General features: G+C 41.6%; 1 long non-coding RNA gene across 1 annotated transcript in view; it reads right to left on the reverse strand.

The window, feature by feature from the left end:
• Nucleotides 1-419: 419 nt before the first annotated feature.
• LOC140480986 (uncharacterized) overlaps nt 420-20,729 on the reverse strand; it is a 49,077-nt gene continuing 28,767 nt past the window's right edge. The window contains exon 2 of the long non-coding RNA XR_011961444.1: nt 420-962. This is a non-coding gene — a long non-coding RNA (uncharacterized lncRNA). The remainder of the gene's footprint in view (nt 963-20,729) is intronic.

The following is a 20,729-nucleotide window of genomic DNA, read 5'->3' on the forward strand; positions in this document are numbered from 1 at the left end:
TACTCACTCCTTCCACCTTCCAACCCCCACCAATCCCTGCTATCAGCATAAATACTACCATTTATGTCAAAGGATCACTGGACTCAAAACACTAACTCGGTTTTTTGTTCTACAGATACTGTCAGACTTGCTGAGTTTCTCCAACACTTTGTGCTTTTGTTTCAGATCTCCAGCACCCACAGTTCTTTATTTTATTATACACATGGTACTTACTTTTGACCTCCCCCACAAATTAGAAACATTTTCTTACACACACTCAATCAATCCTCTTCATAAATCGAAAAATCTCGAACACCCCTCATTGTCGACAAAGGAGCCCCAGCCTGCTCCATCATTCTTGATGCGACATAACCACTGCTCGGTGTAACCACCACTTTCAATGCAATCAGTGTAAATTATTTTTTTTGTATCTTCACCAGTGCCTCTACATGCATTTTAATAGTATGAAGACCAGAAGTGTGCTTGGTACTTTTAAGTGTGATTTCAATTCAATGTAATACATAATTTTACTTTAACTTCTTCCTAATTATATCAACATAAGAATGAGGTTTCCAGTGGAGTTAAAACCCTGTTCCACTATTTACAATCAGTTTTGTATCTGTTTTTCCAGTTTCTGTTCCTCCTCAACCTCTGTTAGATTTTTATTTTCCATGGAATACAAGGACTCTTTATTTTTCCTATCAAAATGCACCAGCACAGACTGATTTGTATTCAGTTTAAACTTCCAATTACAAGCTCATTCTGCAAGTTTATTGTCTTCTCATACTTTGTCGCAGTCTTCCTCAGGGTTAGTGACACCCCTCAATTTGGTGTCATCCACAAATTTGATTCCTTGGCACGGATGTCTCTCATCTTGAGAAGCAAACCAAAAACGATAGCTTTAGTACTTCTGCTTGTGTGTGCTCTCCATCTGTGCATAGCAAACTAGGAAACACACTTCCTGTGGCTCTAATATGTCAAATCTGCAATGAAAAGATGGATTGATGAAATAAATGACAGCCCATGCTGAGAACCGTTATTGTAAAAAAATTAATCATCTCATGCCTTCAATTGTAAAACAAATGGCATTTCTCTTGCAGCCTTTAATTTGACAATCTATTTATACGGATATGTAAAAACACTGACAATCTTTTGACCTCCTGTGAATACTTGCATCATGCCACATCTGCTAAATCACCAATATTTAGACTCTGCCTTCTCTTGTTTTGAATTTAGATCCAGACCGTAGTCATGATAGATATACTGGAAGATATATTCTGCTTAGTCAGTGCTACTATAACCGAATGAAATGCAAAGCTATGCTATTAACAGCGATTCTATCTCTTGCTATGGTTTGCTCGTCAATTTCTAATCAATTTCACACAGCCATCTCTGCAGAAGGGACAGGTTATCTTTGTAACAAATGCTCACAGTTATTTCATTGATGAATTTGTAAAATCATTGTTAAGTTAATAACTTTTGCTTCAAACCTTGTTAAATCCACTGAAGCTGCATTAACCACATTGTTTCTTCTGCCAGAAAACATTCCGTGTTCTTCTTGATCGGTGAAATATGGTGTATGAAAAGTTATTCTGATATGCAACATACTCTTGACTTGGAGCTGGGAGGATGTGTGATAAAGCCCCACCCCTGCGTTTTGAGAATAAAATCTGTACTGATGAGCCAGCAAAATATTCAGGGAGTGCTGCATGATCAAAGGTGCTTTTTATCAGATAAGATCTACCTTCTCAGGTCGACATGAAACACCCATTTCTCAGCGTAAAGGGAGTTCACCGTAGTGTCCTGGACAATAGTCATTCCCAGCCGAAAACATGAGAGGACAAGATGACTGTGTTGCTGTTCCTGGGAGATCCTTGTGAATGGTACCACCACTTGAGGAGCAATGGCTGCTGCCACTAGGCACCCACCTGAGGCTTTGACCTGTCACTGGATCCCATGGCAGAGGTGACTGACAGCAATGGGGAGGGGTGGGCAAGGAGAGTCACAAAGGAGGTAGAGAGATAGATTCAAATGAGTGACCTGACTGTGAAGACTTGGCAGTATACCTGACACCATTTCTTTTTCATGCTCCCTACATAGCCAGCTCCCCACCCACTGCTGTGTTAATACCAGAGGCTGCATGTATAAGGGCATTAAATGCACATTGTCTGCTTAAGAGTCTCTATGGACTGAGGAGTGGGAAGGCTGTCCAATGGCCTTCCTATCATAGGCATAATCCCGGTGGACACAGAAAGGCAGTAGAAGCCCCAAATGCAAAGAAAGGAAGAGGAATTCCCTTTTCGGGAGATCTTTTTTGGTTGACGCTCAGCTGAAAATGGTATGGCATGTACTCTTGCAAGGTGAATGCACAAAATGACAGTCAGGGCCCAAATGAAACCTTGACGCCCTGCTTTACATTTCTCATAGGCCTGACTCTGGGGGCCTCATGCGGTCTCTCATCTTCAGATTCCAGTGAAAATAGCTAAAGGCAGCAACTGGGCAGGGTTGGGGGTGTGAGGGAGTTCCCAGCCCATGATTTTTGGGGAACTTACCACCTCATTTCCAACTATTGCAAAAGTTAACTTTTCATTCTATAGAGGTAAGAGCAACTAGCACAGAACAAAAAAGAATGGGTATTCATCACTGGGGCCACAAGACGTTTGAGATAGAATATGGTGGAAATATTACATTAATTCATTTGCAGGGACTTTGCTGCTGTTGTAATCAAGTCAGCAAAAAAATATTTTTTGGATTTTTCTGCTTCAGATGTGTCAACACCTCTGACTAATAGCTGTATTCCACCAATATTTATATGGATGGCACCAATTAAATTAGGCATGAATTGGGGAGATTGGAGTCCTAGTAATAAAAGGGATAAATTGCAGAGAGCTTCTCTTTGTGTAAAACTACCTGATTGAGAAAATATGAGACTGAATTGTATATTCTATTTTCTAGCACTAATATAATTTATACAAACAAAATTCACCAAAACGCCATCTCAGACAGCTTGCATTCTAGGTGCAACATTAGAATACAAGCTACATTGAGTGGAGGTGATGACCTAGTGGTCTTCTCAATGGACTGTTAATCTAGAGACCCAGGTAATCCTGGATTTGGACCCTGTCCTGGCAGATGGTGGAATTTGAGTTCAATAAATATCTGAAATTAAGAGTTTAATGATAACCATAAATGCATTGTTATGAAAAACTCATCTAGTTTACTAATATTCTCCAGGCAAGGAAACTACCATCCTTTTCTCTTCTGGCCTACATGTGACTCCAGTCCCACAGGAATGTGGTTGACTCTTAACTGTCCACTGGGCAATTAGGAATGAGCAATAAATGCTGGCCTGGCAGTGAATTAAGAAAAGACCCATTTGAATCATTTTCCTAATTCAAGTAAGGCACTTTACTTCCCTCCTTTAGCTCTGAGTGTGGAATTGTGAATTATATTCATTGACCGAGGTAGCTGTCTGTGAACTTCTGAAGTAAATCACTTTCATTTGTCCTTCAGGAGAGTAGAATGCGTTCAAAACCAATCAACCAAGCTACTGGAGCTGATTCAGGCACAAGCATGTAGTCACCAGGAAGTAGATTATTCCTGTAATTACAACGACTTTGAAAAGATTATCAGAATCTCTAAATGAAATCTCAAAACAGTGATTGTTTGTTTTTCTTAATTAGCTTTTCAGCACAAAGCTGCTCTCTGATCCTCCTCCGTTGCTGCAGTCACTTCTGAAATTATGCAAATTGAGAAAAAGATTAGCTGCCAAATTAAACAACAAACTCACCACTGAGACTTTAATGAGTCCTAATGAGGGTATAGCAATGTAGGTAATACTTTGGTATTGCTCAATAAATATATATCATGTGACATGTGTGTTTGGCAGTCTCATTATTCATATCTGTATTGGAGTGTATTTCTACAGAGTCAGAATGAGATTCTACTGTGATCCTGGGTCTGTGGGGAACTCTATTTTAAGCAAAAGCTCTAATGCCAGCTCCCGAAAGAGGAGGTATTTATAGAAGCCTCTTTGTTTTATAACCCTCTTCACTCACTTACAAAACGTGACTGAGTAACGAATGCAAGCATCTCTGATTCTGGGAGAGCTAATGGCAAAAAATGAAATCAAGATAGAAACACAAAGAAGGGAACTAAGATGGGGAATGGCTATTATTTTAAACAGAGTATGACTAAATAATTCAAAAAAACACACTTAAAAGAACAGAAAGTTATAGAGACAGAGCAAAAATGTTTGAGCAAGTTAAGGGTCAAAGCAGAGCAAGATAAGAAATAGTCAAGAGAAATCATATTTTTTGATCCATTATCTATTCACAACTTCAGTTATTTTCTCTTCTGTTCTTTAGTCACCCACCATTCCCTGCAAGATAAGTTAGATCATCTTCAATTGACTTAGGATGGTGCATTCTAGTCTAACTCTCTAAAAGCATTTTCCTCATGTTCCTTTTGAAAAGATCTTCATGTCAGTGACCTCTTGACCATTGAGCCAGAGGAAAATGTTTCTCTCTACCTACTCTGAGAATGCCATTTGGTCAATTGCTGTGAGTTAAGGCTCCTGAAACATCAGGGTGTCTTCTACTAGGCAGCATGGTGGCTCAGTGGTTAGCATTGCTCTCTCATTGTGCTAGGGACCTGGGTTCAAGTCCACTCATGAGTGACTGTCTGTGTAGAGTTTGTACATTTTCCCAATGTGGGAGTGGGTTTCCTCCCACAGTCCAAAGATGTGCAGGTTAGGTGAATTGGCCATGCTAAATTGCCCATAGTGTGCAAGGATGTGCAGGTGAGGTGGGTTAGCCATGGGAAATGAAGGGGGTCAGGGTAGAGGTGTGGGTCTGGCTAGGATGCTCTTTGGATGGTCAGCGTGGCCTTGATGGGCCAAATGACCTGCTTCCACATTGTAGGGAGTCTGTGATGCTTCTGCCACAGCCAAGATTGAAAATCTCGCTTCTGACTGTAATTATAATGTACTGCTCGCTTTTCACCCATACTTTATTGCTTTATGAATCCTCGGAACAAAATTCATTTTCTTCAGGATAAAATCTGTTCGTCTGTCACTTCCTAGTTTTATTGCCACTTCTGCTGTTCTTGCTGCTTTCTACAGAACTTGTATGTTTTTTCAATAGAATGAAGTCTGCAATATACTTAGAACTTTATTTAACCTTATCTTCAAACCAACCCAGTCAGAGATTCACTGTACACTTCTCGAGCAGGGGGGCACTTGCATCCACGTTTACTCAGAGGTAGGGACACTCCCACAGTGCCACAAGACCCTTCTACAGCGCCTGTATTCTCTGCTGGTCTGCCTCCACTCCCATACCTTGCTGACTTCAGCCTCCTTAGTTTTCAGTGGACCACTGTGCTGACCCTTCATTTCTTCCCACCTTACTCTGAGTTCCACTCTGAGTGACTTTTGCTTTGTCACTTTTTGCTTGTTTCTTGTGACCATTCACTCTGATCCCCCTTCAGGACCCATCTGTGGGAGCTAATCCATTTCTCAAGCTCTGAAGGCCGCTCCAGTGTTCCCATCACTTCACCTCCCTACAGCCATCTTTTTGTAGCACCTCACCCTCACCTGCTCTGATCCTGAGGATTTAGCTTCCATCATCCGTGACTCCCTGGACTTTACTTTTAATTTATTCTTTCATGGACTGCTAGCATAGCTAGTAACACCAACATTTATTGCCTAGTTCCCCTTGAGAAGGTGGTGACAAGCTGCCTTTTTGAGGTGCTGCTGTCCATTTGCTGTCAGTGTACCCACAGTGCTGTTGGGAGGATTTTCCAAGATTTTCACTCAGCAATATTGAAGAAACAGCAATGTATTTTCCAAGTCAGGATGCTGGGTGACCAAGTGGTGGTGCTTCCATGCATTTGCTGCCCAGCGATCGGTTAGCTCAGTTGGCTAGCCAACTGGCTTATGATGCAAAGTAAACAGCAGAGGTTCAATTTCCGCACCACTCAACCTCACCTCTTGTCTGAGGTATGGTGGCCCCCAGGTTAAATGCATTATCCAGTCATTTCCTTCTAATGAGAGAGCAGCTTCTGGAAGTAGAGACTTGCTTTCACATTACATCTACACTTTTAAAAACAACATTAAACATGTTGGTCATTCCCTGTTGGGGCATTGTAGCAAAAATAGTCATCAATAGTCTTGATCCTTCTATGGTGGTCAAGCTCACAGCTTTGGAGGGTGGCGTTGAAATAATCTTGATTAGTTGTTCCAGTGCACCTTGCAGATGGACTGCAGCAATCGTGTGTCAGTGGTGGACAGGGTGAATGGCGAAAGTGACGGATTGGGTACCAATCAATTGGGCTGCTTTGTCCTGAATGGTGTGATGATTATTGAATGCAAATGGAGGTGCACCCATCGAGGCAAGTGGAGATTATTCTATCACACTCCTGGCTTCTGCCTTGTAGATAGTGGACAGGCTTTGGAGAGACAGGAGGTGAGTTACTTGCTGCAGTATTCCTAGCCTCTGACCTACTATTGTGAACACTGTATTGATGTAGCTGGTCCAGTTTAATTTCACTCCTCTGTTGGTAATATGGATTCATTTGGTACTCACTATTAATAAGGTAAAAACAATGACTGCAGATGCTGGAAAGCAAATACTGGATTAGTGGTGCTGGAAGAACACAGCAGTTCAGGCAGCATCCAACGAGCAGCGAAATTGACATTTCAGGCAAAAGCCTGATTCCTGATGAAGGGCTTTTGCCCGAAACGTCGATTTCGCTGCTCGTTGGATGCTGCCTGAACTGCTGTGCTCTTCCAGCACCACTAATCCAGTACTCACTATTACTAATACAGGCTCTTTGCTGCTGGAACTTCAGATTCCAACTGTAGATTGACTCTATATCCCACTTCCGATTGGAGCACCTCCAGTAATTTGCCCACAAATACTTAACCCTTTCAAACAGCTACTGGACTCCCAGCTGGCTGCTATTGTTTCTTCTATTGCCTAAGCTGGTTCCTCTTTCATCTCCAAGCCAACATCGCCTAATGCACATTAGCAAGTTTCACGACACACTGGAAGGAATTAGCTTTACTTCACGAATCACTTATTTATTTTCACATTTTGAAGCAGATGCAGAATTATATTTGAACATTGACTGAATTTAATTAACTTGAGCAAAAGAAAACCGAAGAAACAATTTCAGCTTACAGCAGTGAAAATCTCACAGCATGTTATTAATATACGGCTATTCACATAAAGTCTGACCAGATATTTTCCCTCAGAGTCAGCAAATTACTATCATTTGCTGTGTTTAGCGTGACTTTGAATTATGTTACTTCAAGGAGGTCACGTGTTGCTTATTGCAGGGCAAGTGTGACTATTATCAAAATGAAACACTTGTTTTTGAACACGAATTTGTATAATACTTGTGATTTGATTTTATATTTCCATCAGGGACACTGAACAATCAAGAAAGCAGTTCGGAACTCAAGACAGGATGCTCTCAATTTGCTGATAAATCCGTCAGCAAGAGTACAAACTAATTGATTTAATCCTTCATCCACGAGTAACCATTAGAAGTATTTTCTGTGATGCACTGGCATCATTTGGTAGCACAAGTAGCTAAAATACCATTTTTTACATAAAATTGACTTGCATGTCTATTGCTTATCCCTGAAGCACCAGATTGCTTCAGTTGACTACTGTCTCTGAGTTAGAAGGTACTTAATTAAGTACCAACTTTGGAAGTCGCGTGCATTAAAAAATAGAATGAATTCTGCAAAAGTATTTCTGTTCTCTATTGCATCGAAAGCATCTGTACTCATCACTTAGCTTATTGAACTCCAGCTGCCATGGTTCAAACCCTTAACCTGTCTAAACAAAACACTGTAGATTCTGGGGTATCCAATATAAAAATATGAAACACTAAAAGGTCTTTACAGGTCAGGCAGTGTCCATGGCAACTGGTTTGGAAGTAGGGGTATGACAGGCAAAGAGGAGGGAGTCATGGCCAGGACAGCTCTTGGCCCTGTGTCACTGGTGGGAAATCTTCCAAGAGACTGGCTGGGAGCAGCTCAGTTAACCAATCTACAAAGGCAGGCAGGTAGGCAGCAGATTACGATCACTAAATATCCCAATGACAGAAGCAAGTCTGCAGCCTCCATAACATCTCACCACCAGCAGAGCAAACCCTGGCTGCGAGCAGACATTGCCAATTTGATGGAGGTGGCACGAAGAGTCTGCACACTACGCACCCCATCGATGAGGCCAAAAGTCAAGAAAGATCACTCCCACGGTGCAAACTATTATGGCAGAGGTATATAGTTTCTACTCCAAGTGGCCTTAACTGCTTCAGCCCTCCAGATCATGTAAATAATTGCACTAGCACAGTTTCAAATCCACTTCAGCCTGTGTCTACCTCTCCAACTGGGAAGCACTGATGCTCAGATGGACCTTGGCGTGCATATCGATCAGTTACTTAAGATAGCAGAACAGGTAAATAAGGTGAGCGAAAGTGAGTTCTACAGATGCTGGAGATTAGAGTCAAGAATGTGGTGCTGGAAAAGCACAGCAGGTCAGGCAGCTTCCGAGGAGCAGGAAGATCGACATTTCGGGCAAAAACCCTTCATTCCTGTTGAAGGGCTATGCCTGAAATGTCGATTCTCCTGCTCCTCAGATGCTGCCGACCTGCTGTGCTTTTCCAGCACCATACTCTTGAGGTAAATAAAGTGGTCAAGAAGGCACGTGGGATAGTTGCTTTTATTAGTCAAGGCATAGAGTTTAAGAGCAGGGAGGTTATTCTGAGATCACAGCCAGAATATTGTGAACAATTTTGGAATCTACATTATAAGAGAGATGTGATTGCACTGGAGAAACTGCAGAAGAGATTTACCAGGATGCTGCTTGGGCTGGAGAATTTGAGTTATGAATAGAGATCAGACGCAGTGGGTTAGTTTGACCTGGAGCAGAGGAATCTGAGATGGGCGTGATTGAGATGTATAAAATTATCAGGAGCATAAATAGGTAGGCAGGAAGAAATGTTTCCCATTGATGAAGGAATCCATGACCAGGGGCATAGATTCCATGTAAGGGGCTGGAGGGGGATGTGAGGAAAACTGTTTTCACCCAGAGGGTGCTGGGAATCTGGAACTCACTGCCTATAAGGGCAGTAGAGGAAGAAACCCTCAAAACATTTATGAAGCATTTAGATATACCCAGGTATACAAAGCTATGGGCCAAGTGCTGGAAAATGGGATTGGAAGAGTTAGATGCTTGTTTCTGACCAGTACAGACTGGATGGGCCAAAGGGCCTTCTTTCTGTGCTGTAAACCACTATGACTCTATAAGAAAGCTCTGGGTCAAGCTCAAAATCCATCTTATAGCAATTTTGTTATTTATTTCCATATTAGCAGACATAAGCAAACACTTGTAGGCAAATTAGTATCTGCTTTGCAATCGTACAGAACTTCCTTGATTACAAGATTTCCAGTTGTCGATCACCAGAGGCTTTAACAGAGTCAAAACTCCTCACTCCAGAGATAAAAAGCCACAAATGTGTAAAATCAGTTTTAAAATGTACACAAATTTTTCCTTATTTGTTTGCGGGATGTGGGGTCTCTGTGGCCAGGCCAGCATTCCTTGCTCATCCCGAATTATCCTTGAGAAAGTGATGGTGAACTGCCTTCATGAGCCCCTGCAGCCCTTGAGGCATAAGTTACACCCACAGTATTATTTGGAGTGGAGTCTGGTCAAGACAAGCACAAGGAATGCTGAACAAATTCAGCAGGTCTGGCAGCATGTGTGAGTAATAGAGTTAATATCTTGAGCCTGGTTTGACACTTATTCAGAACAAATGTCAAGATCTGGTTTTGTGCCTTGTTTGTAGTTACAGAAAATGCTTTCTCCTGAGCTGAAAAGTCAGGTTTACTTATATTGAGTTCAATATTATTCGATGAATACACTTTCCAATTCCTCAAAATCTTCACATCTATATTTGAAGAAAACAACTTCTTAAAAACCAATGTTTTTCCACAAAAGAATTTTTCTTTAAAATGTTGCTTTATCCTTGAGTCTAAACCTGTGTTTTAGCATATCCATTGGAATTATACTGTGTAGAAACTCTGAAAGATCTAGTCTGTTATCATATTTTGTCACTAGAATCAAAGCTGATTGTACTTTTCTGAATCCTTTTCACTCAAATCTAGTGATTGTTTTTATTTTTAATCCAAATATCTTTTGAATAGTAAGTTCTTTAAAAATAATATATCCTGTCATTTTGTCAACACTTAACAACTGAAGAGGTCATACCAGACTCAAAACATTATCTCACGCTTCTTTCTCTCCACATGCTGCCAGACCTATTGAGTTTCTGTGCTTTTTTGGTGAGGGTTTCATAAGTGTTTGTTTGCTTTCCATTTCTCATCAAAGGTTTTTTTAAAGTAAAAAAAGCACTTGGATGAACACTTGAAGTGTCATAACACTCAAGGCTATGGGCCTAGTATAGAAAAGTATGGATTGGGGTATGATTTTTGGTGGTACAAACTCAATGGGCTTTTTCTGTACTCTATATTTCTGTGATTCTAATAAGACGTAAGATGTTATCACTTCTTTCTTCTCTTTGTTTTTCTTTACTCCCCTTTTATTTTTACTTTTATTGTGGCTTCTGTTTCACTTTAGTTTTCATTGTTGCTGATCCTTCAATGGGCATCAGTATAGTTGATCTGTTCCTTTAAAGTATGCAGGTATATAGTCACAGGTTTCTGCTGCTAGATGGTATTTGCACTAAATAAGGGATGATGACATCACATGGGCTTCCCTTTACATTGGGCACCAGATTGAACGCCGAAACCAACTGACCTCTGTGCAGAGGTAAGCATGTTTAGTTTACAAAACTGCTTTTCAGTGTTTTCAAAGTTGCATTTTCTTCAAGTGAGGCTTGTTCCTATTCAGTAATAACATTTCTGACTGCTATTTCTTAGCAACATGCTCAAGCAGAATAGCAGGTTGATGGCTTGCCCTATTTTTTAAGGGAGACATGCTACCAGCTTGACAGGACTTTTATTTTAGACAGAAAGAAGGTTGCTGTGCCTTCCAGCTGTTCAATTTACAGATGTCTGCTCACAAAATTGATGCTGTTACATTACAAATGCTATAAAGTCCAAGGCTGTTGTCTAGCTGATGAACAATGTTGTTTCTAAGTCTCTGCCACTTTTATGAACTCTTTTATAAATGGTTTTCTATGAACTGCCATCTTGGCTTGGATTTCACAGCAGGATCTTTGTATGGCATGCAGCAGTACCTTTAAAAACAAAATACTGTGGATTCTGGAAATATGAAACAAACGCACAGATGCTGAAGAAACGCAACAAGTTTGACAGCATCTGTGGAGAGAGAGACAGAGTTAAAGTCTGAAGCCTAATTTGACTCTTCCCCAGAACAGTTCCGAAGAAGGGTCATATTGGTCACCAAGCACTAACTCTATTTCTTTCTCCACAAATGCTGCCAGGCCTGCTGAGTTTTTCTAGCATTCTCTGTGTTGTTGCAGCAATGCTTATGTTGCCCATCATAACATTAGAACTAAATGTGGGTAACATGGTATTAAAATATTAAAATATCTAAAAGATATTTATCACCGTTCCTTAAGTGCATGGACTACTATTTCATTGCAAACAATAGTACACTTTCACCAAAGTGTCACGCTTCAACTAGCCCCAGTTCAGACGGAGTCTGAGACCTACCCTCAAGCCACATGCTGTGATCCGGTGATGATATATTGAGCATGGCTCTTAAAAGAAGCTTCATGCCCTTACACTCCCACCTTTATCAATTTCAGGATTGTCAAGATGTTCAACTACTTTTCCGGCCCACCATCTCTGCGCTCACTTCTTTGGGCAGAACTCCCCCGCCTTGTTCCACCGATCCCTTCACTTGCCTCCAGTATTCACCCTCCATTCGGACCCCTTCCCCCGGCCTCTTACCGGCCCTTGATCTCTTCATTGAAAACCGCCAACGTGACATCGACATGTCAGTGCTGCTGACATGGCTTGCTTCTTCCATGACCGTGGTTTCCCACCCACTGTGGTGACAGGGCCCTCAACCACATCTGACCTATCAGCCTTACCCCTTCCCATCACTCAGAACAGCGTGATCGGGTTCCTCTTGTCTTCACTTTTCATCCACACCAGCCTCTGCATTCAAAGGATCATTCTCTGCCATTTCAGACAACTCCAGCAGAATGCCACCACCAAACACATCTTCCCCTTACTCCTTCTGTCTGCATTTCACAGGAAATATTTTATCCAGGACACCCTAGTCCATTCCACAACCCCCTCTCCATGGCACCTTCCTATGTAACTGCAGAAGGTGCAACACCTGCCCCTTCCGCCCCTCCCTGCTCTCCACCCAAGGGCCTAAACAGTCTTTCCATGTGAAGCAATATTTCACCTGTACCTACTTCATTTCTTTGTGTATTGTGTTTGCTACACATAAGCTGGCCTACTCAACATTAGAGAAACAAAACGCAGAACCCCTCCGGTCTGTGTATAAGCAGGACCCCCACCTTCCGGTAGCCGGTCATTTTAACACAGTGTCCTGTTCACATGCCCACATGTCTGTCCTCAGCATGCTGCAGTGTTCCAGTGGATCATAGTGCAAACTGGAGGAACAACATCTCATCTTCAGACTAGGCACTTTGCAACCTTCTGGACTTAATATTGAGTTCAACACCTTTTAAAATGTGAACAATTTCGTCCTTTCTTTTCGCTTGTTGTCATGTTCTCCCTTCTCCCCTCCCAGTTACTGTCCTTCCAAGTCTGGCAGGAGACACACCATTGTTCTGCCATTCTCACGTTCCGAGAGAATGTAAACTGCTAACATGTTTCTCCACTAGTACCCTACACTGACTATCCCCCACCATCACCCCCTCAAATTAAAGCATGAATGCTGTCACTTCACACATCATTTCAGCTGAGATGAAGAATCATCTAAACTCGAAACGTTAGCTTGCTCTCTCTCCATGGATGCTGCCCGACTCGTTGTGATCTCCAGCATTTGTTGTTTTCAGTACAGATTCCAACATCTGCAGTAATTTGTTCCTACTCTTAAAAGAATACTGCATACTAACTGAGACATAACAGAACAGAACCTGCACATCTCTTCACTGTACAGCATAGAACAGCTGATAGGATCCCAAACCTATATCCTTCTATTTTGTCCAAGGGAGCTCTTGGCTACCTCCCACTAAGGCAAAGCTGAGACTCTTGGCAATTTACCATAAGAGTCTAAAACTTTCCGATTGTTAAATGGGTGGAATGAAAAACAGGGAGAAAGTGAGGACTACAGATGCTGGGGTTCAGAGTCAAAGAGTGTGGTGCTGGAAAAGCACAGCAGGTCAGGCAGCATCCGAGGAGCAGGAGAATAAATGTTTCGGACATTAGCCCTTCATCAGGAATGAGGTTTGTGGGTTGGGGCTGAGAGATAAATGGGAGGGGGCTATGGTTGGGCAGAGGTAGCTGTGAAAGCATTAAGTGGATGAAAGTGAGGGAGAAGGTGATAGGTCAGAAGGGGCAGTGATGGGCAGGTCAGGAAGGAAGTGCCGAGTTGGAGGATTGGGACTGGGATAATGTGGGGAGAGGGGAAATGAGGAAGCCATTGAAATCCACATTTATCCCGTGTGGTTGCAGGTTCCCAAGGTGGAATATGAGGCATTCCTCCTCCAGGCAGGTCCTGTATGACATTCAAGTAATGCAATAAAGTGGAATGAAAAGTTTGAGTTTCAAAGCGGTGTTACCTATCAATCCAGGCTGCATTTGAAACTTTGCATAATGGATCATCCTTTAATTAATGCTGAGGCCCACCATATCCTCATTATAAGCACAAAATAGCATTCAGCTAGATCAACATGCTAATAGATTTAAAGCTGAAGGATTAGATATAGGTTGCATACATAGACATTATGATATTTAAAGTGCAATACTTTCAAAAAAGAATCCAACCAAAAGGGATTTAACATTCCTGTACAGCTTACACAGCTTGATAAGCAAAAAGGCTTTTGGATAAAACTGTGTTTCACAGTCCTTCAAGATACAATGTGGCATGGAGATAAATATAAATTTCCACTGTAGACACAGAATTCAAATCTTGAGCCCGTGCCATAAAGATAAGCCTGCTGCACTATGATTTATTGCATGGGATTTTTTTTTCCAGTCCACAGGAACAGATCTCTCATCTTGTAAGGTGGTGCACATTAACATTCAGGTATAATCATCTTCTCAAAAAATTAAAGGCTGCTCATTCACAAACATTTACTCTCTCCACCACTGTTCAGTGTGTGCTATCTACAAAAATTCACCAAGACGTCTTCAACAGCACATTCTAAACCCACAAGCACTACCATCTCGAAGGCCAGGGTCAGCAGATGGAGGGAGCACCACCACCTGCAGGTCCCCCTCCAAACCAGGAATTACCCTGACTTTGGAAGTATATCACTGTTCCTTCATTGTCACTGGGTCAAAATTTTCTCTAAAAGCATTGGGGAAGTACTTCCACAACATGAGCTGCAACAGTTTGAGAAAGCACAAACAAACATCGATATTGCTGGAGAAACTCAGCAGGACAGTAGCATCTGTAGAAAGAATGCAGAGTTAATATTTTGTGTCAATTGACACCTTTTTTAGAACAACCAGTAAAGGCTAAATTGCAAAAGTGAATAATGAAAACGAATAAATTCCAGTTAATTTGCACATATCAACATTTTGGATTTCTACTTATTGTTAAGTTTGACAACAATTAAACCAGAACGTTTCCTAATTGACTTTTTGAGTTGAAGGTTAAAACTCCCGTTCAGTGTCAATGGGTCAAATATAACGGAGATGAAATGAGAAAATGCTGCAAATACTCAACAGGTCTGACAGCTTTAAATAAGAGAGAAACAGAGTAAATATTTTTGGCTCAACTCAACAGCTTTCACCAGAACTGAAAAGAGATGGAAATGTTGTAAATTTAAGGCAGATGAAAGGAGATGGAATGGGAAGATGAACAAAAGGAAAGATCTGGAATAAGGTACCAGGCAGGAAAGATTAAATGACAAAGGTTCAATAGTGCAGGCGAAAGTAAATGGTAAAATAATAAGTAAACAAAGAAAGGATGTATTTAGATGAAGTGTGAATGGCGGGGTGCACGTGATTTCAGAACTCCTGGTTGATTCTTAACTACCCTCTGAAATGATGCTAGCAAGCGACTCTGTTCAAGGGGCAGTTCGGGCTTGGTAATAAATGCTAGCCCAGCCAGCAACACACACATCCACGAATAACTGAAAATCAAATTTTTTTCCCTCTGGGATATTACCAATGTGAGTGTTATAAATTGAATATTTTGTCCAATCTGACCAGGATGACAAGTGACCCGATCAGAGTTTTCTCAATCTAATTAAAGTAGACAGGACCCTGTTATTATTTCCATATGTGATTGTGAGCTGAACCTTAAGTTTGCAGATGACACCAAAATTGGACATGTACTGGACAGTGAAGAAGGTTACCTCAGATTACAATGGGATCTTGATTAGATGGGTCATTAGATGTGCTGCATTTTGGGAAAGCAAATATTAGCAGGACTTACACACTTAATTGTAAGGTCCGAGGGAGTGTTGCTGAACAAAGAGACCTTGGAGTGCAGGTTCATAGCTCCTTGAAAGTGGAGTCGCAGGTAGATAGGATAGTAAAGAAGGCATATGATATGCCTTCCTGTAATGGTCAGTGTATTGAGTACAGAAGTTAGGAGTTCATGTTGCGGCTGTACAGGATATAGTTTAGGCCATTGTTGGAATATTGCATGCAATTCTGGTCTCCTTCCTATCAGAAAGATGTTGTGAAACGTGAAAGGGTTCAGAAAAGATTTACAAGGATGCTGCCAGGGTTGGAGGATTTGAGCTATAAAAAGAGGTTGAATAGGTTGGGGCTGTTTTCTCTGGAGTTGAGGGGTGATCTTATAGAGGTTTATAAAATCATGAGGAAAATAGATAGGCTAAATAGACAAAGTCTCTTCCCTGGGGTGTGGGAGTCCAGAACTGGAGGGCAAAAGTTTAAGGTGAGAGGGGAAAGATATAAAAGAGATCTAAGGGGCAATTCTTTCATGCAGTGGATGGTACGTGTATGGAATGAGCTGCCAGAGGAAGTGGTGGAAGCTAGTACATTTAAAATGCATCTGGATGAGTATATGAGTAGGAAGGGTTTGGAGGGATATGGGCCGGGTGCTGGCAGGTGTGATTAGTTTGGGTTGGGATATCTGGACATCTATGACTCTAGTGGGAAATGGAAGATCGCATTGGGTTTAAAAGTTTGCTGGAATTGATTCAGTTTCATCTGAAGATCATTTGTATTATAAATACGTCACGCTGGTTTTAAGGAAATTGATGATGTAATGGTAATGTCATTGACCTAGTAATGTAGAACCCCATACTAATATTCTGTGATCATGGGTTCAAATCCCAGCGCAGCAGATGATGAAATTTGAATTCAACACAAATCGGGAAAACAAACCAAGCAACTTGCTGTTGATTACTGTAAAGGCGCATCTGGTTCACTAATGTTCTTTAGGGAAGAAACTCTGTCTTCTTTCTCTGGTCTGGCCTATATGTGAATCCAGGTCCACAGCAATGAGATTTACTCTGAACTACTCTCAAAGCAATAAATGGTGACATCTACATCCCGTGAAACAAATAAATAAAAACACCATTCCAGAAGGCTAGACATCTATGTCATCTTATTTATTGTTAAGGTACAGGAAGGACTGCTATAACATTTAAACTGGCATCAGGAATAACACAGCAATATTACAAGAGGAATCATTCATTTAGCCACAGAACAGACCTCTACACAATGAGATAATGGCTGATTATGGAATCCTGTACCACTGCCTTTGTCCCTTATCCTCTGTAACACCCTTCTTTCTAAAAAATCAATTTCAGTTTTAAAGTTAACATTATATCTAGCATCTATTGCCATTTGTAGGAGGGTTTCAAATGCCTACTAATCTTTTTGGATATAATTACACCCTTAAACACTTGTTTCTAGCTTTTTGACTTGGCTCCCTAATCCTAGACTCCTCAGTCATCAGAAAGAGTTCTTCCCCATTCCTATCAATATCTTGAAAACTTTGATCAAATCTCTTAAACCTCAGAGAATATGACTCAAGTCAAGTAATCTTTCTGTGCAGTTTTCACCTATAAATACACGTCTTCTTACTCTCATGGATCTCACTATGAGTGAGATCATTGAAATGGAGAAAAAGTGCCAAAAAGTACAGAGTAGAGGAATTTGGAAGTCTGCATCCATGAATCAGAAACGAAGATAGCATCTAATAATAGGGTAATAGGGAGACAAAGAGAATATTGGCCTTTATTTTAAAGGCATTGGAAGATAAAAGTAGGGAGGTTTGGGTAAAACTATACTAGGCACCAGTCAGACCACAGCCGTAATACTGTGAACAGTTTTGACCTGGTATCTAAGGGAAGATATCCTGATACAAGAGGCAGACCCAGAAAAGGTTACCAGGCTCATGCCAGGTATGGAAAGACTATCTTATGAGGAGAGGTTGAGTAGATTGAGCCTCTATGTACTGGAATTCTGAAGGATGAGACACAATCTTATTGAAACATACAAGATTCTAAGCGGACTTGACAAGGGAGATGTGGGAAGATTGTTTTCACTTGCGAGGAGAGTCCAGTACCTGATGACGTAATCTCAGAATAAACGGCACAAAAGTCATACATTTAAGTCATAGATGAGGAGGAGTTTGTTTTCTCAGACAGTAGTGAGTCTGTGGAATTCTTTTCACTGGTGGTTGTTGAGGCTGGGTCATTAAGGTTGAGTTAGACTGATTTTTGGCCAGTTAGGAAATCAGGGGCTGTTGGGAAAAGGAATGAAAGTTGAGTTAAGGATTATCAGTTCAGCCATGATCTCTAAATGACAGAGCAGACTTGGAAGGCTAAATGGCCTACTTCTGTTCATACACTTTATGCTGTTGTGATTTTTTTTTAGAAAGTGAGGACTGCAGATGCTGGAGATCAGAGCCAACAGCGTGGTGCTGGAAAAGCACAAGAGGTCAGGCAGCATCCGAGGAGCAGGAGAATCAACATTTTGGGCATAAGCTCTTCCTCAGGAAGGGTCTATGCCCGAAACGTCAATTCTCCTGCTCCTCAAATGCTGCCTGACCTGCTGTGCTTTTCCAGCGCCGCACTCTCACCTGTTGTGATTTTATTCATTGCAGTGTGTGTATATGCTTATCCATATAAACCATGGAGACTAAAGGACGTAAATGGCAACAGAAACAAATTGGCAGAGAGTGTTGTTTTGCGGCAAGGCTGATTATCAAAGGCAACATTTCCCAGAAAATAAAACTCCTGTGAAATTTCTTCCTGCCCTCACAAAGATAATGAGACAGTACTTCAGGATATGAATCTGATATTACAGTTCACATTATTAAAGTTGAACAGCTGCATTCAACAGATAACATGGCCCCAGCGCAAACAGAAATTGTTGTATTTGATCAGCGACCTCTCTACAATAACTATTTTCTTAATCAGATTTGCATCAACACTTTTCTTGAAGAAGCCAGTCAAAAAAATGCCAGCTGCTCTGTTTGCAGTTTACTTATTTAGTTTACTAATTTGCATCTTTAATAACCCAAGTGGCAAAAGCCTTTCTGTCTCTAATCTCACTTCATCGGATGTAAAGTTAGACTTTTTCACTGCAGTTATGCAATCAACAATCTCAGTAAAATTACGAGCCCCGACTGAAAGTTGTCAGCACTGATTCAAGTATTTGAGTGCTGGTTATTTGGAAAGTGAGGGATCATGGAATAAGATTTCAGAATCTCTCTGCATCCAACCTTCTTGGCATCTGGGAGGCTGAACGAGCCATCCGTTAGAAGAATTTACATAAGGAATGCGATTAAATGCACGTCTAGAAGTGGCAGGGGAATGGCATTTGGTCAAACAGGAACGTGTAGGTTTCAGCACCCAATGCCATTCAGAATTTTTACAGTGCAGAAGGCGGCCTTTGGGCCATCATACCTGTACCAGCCCCCTGAACAGTTTAACTGAGTGCCACTCTTGTCCGATCGGGTGGTGCAGTGGCAATGTCCCTAAACCTGAAGGTCTGGGTTCAAGTCCTTGCCTTCCCAGGTGAAACATGTCCAGTTGAGTTTCTGTCAGACAGTGTGGTGCTAGTAAAGCACAGCTGGTCAGGCAGCATCCGAGAAGCAGGAGAATCAACATTTCAGGCATAAGGCCTTCATCAGGATTCCTCATGCTGCCTGACCAGCTGTGCTTTTCCAGCACCACACTTTTCGACTCTGATCTCCAGCATTTGCAGTCCTCACTTTCTCCCAGTTGAGTTTCTGGTCAATTTTCCTGCACCCCCATACACCTCATCTACTGTATCCATTACTCTTGGTGTGGTCTACACTATATTGGGGAAACAGGACGTCAACTTGTGGAACGTTTCAGAGAACATGTCTGGGACACATGCACTCAACAACCCCACCGTCCTGTGGCCGAACACTTCAACTCCCTCGCCCAGTCCACCAAGGCCGTGCAAGTCCCTTGAAAGGATGCAGAGAAGATTGACAAGGATATTGCCAGGACTGGAGGGTTTGAGCTACATGGAGAGGCTAAACAGATTGGGCTATTTTCTATGGAGCATCAGAGGCTGACAGGTGACCTTATAGAGGTTTACTGCATCATGGGGGCCATGAATAGTGTAAATAAACAATGTCTTTTACCCAGGATAGGAGATTCCAAAACTCGAGTTGAGAAAGGAAAGATTTTAAAGGGACCTAGGTGGCAACTTTTCCATGCAGAGGGTGGTGCATGTATGGAACAAAGTGATGGAGGCCAGTACAATTACAACACATAGAAGGCATCAGGAAGGATATATGAATAGGAAGAGTTCAGAGGGATAAAATGCAGGGAAATGGGACTAAGTCAGATTGGGGATGTCTGATCAGTGCAGAAGAGGTAAGTGGAATGATCTGTTTCTGTGCTGTATGACCCCATGACTTTGTGACTCTATGAAAGTGTTCAGAATCTGATTCACACCTGCAATACAGTGAAAATCTCAAACTTTTTTTTGTGTAGTAATAAGACTGCTGTGTTCAGCTCAGCTCAAGTGGTAAGTGATATTCACACCACACAAGGGCCAGGTGATGACCATTTCTAACAAGGGAGAATCTAACCATCGCCTTTGACATTCAACATAGCACTATCACTTGGGACCCCACTGACAACATCCTTGGGATTACTACTGACCAGAAACTCAACTGGACTTGCCATATAAATGTAATGATTACAAGAGCATGTCAGAGAGAAGGAATCCTGTCATGAGTAACTCACTTCCTCACTCACCAAAGCCTGTGCACCATCTACAAGGCACAAACCAAGAGTGTGGTGGATTACTCCCTATTGCATTGGATGAGTGCAGCCCCAACAACACTCAAGATGCTCAATATCATCCAGGATAAATCAGCCTGTTTGATTGACTCGCATCTACAAGCATTCAGTCACTTCACCATCGACGGTCAGTAGCAACAGTCTTCCCCATCTATAAGATGCGCCGCAAACATTCACCATGATTCCTTAATCAGCAACTTCCAAAAAATAACCATGAGACTACATCTAGAAGAACTGAGGTAGCAGGTACATGAAAATATTACCACCTGGAAGTTCTCTTCATCTCCATTCACCATCCAGACTTAGAAATATGTTGCTGTTCCTTCAGTGTC

The sequence above is a fragment of the Chiloscyllium punctatum genome, chromosome 9 (genome assembly GCF_047496795.1).
Source record: "Chiloscyllium punctatum isolate Juve2018m chromosome 9, sChiPun1.3, whole genome shotgun sequence".
NCBI lineage: Eukaryota > Metazoa > Chordata > Chondrichthyes > Orectolobiformes > Hemiscylliidae > Chiloscyllium > Chiloscyllium punctatum.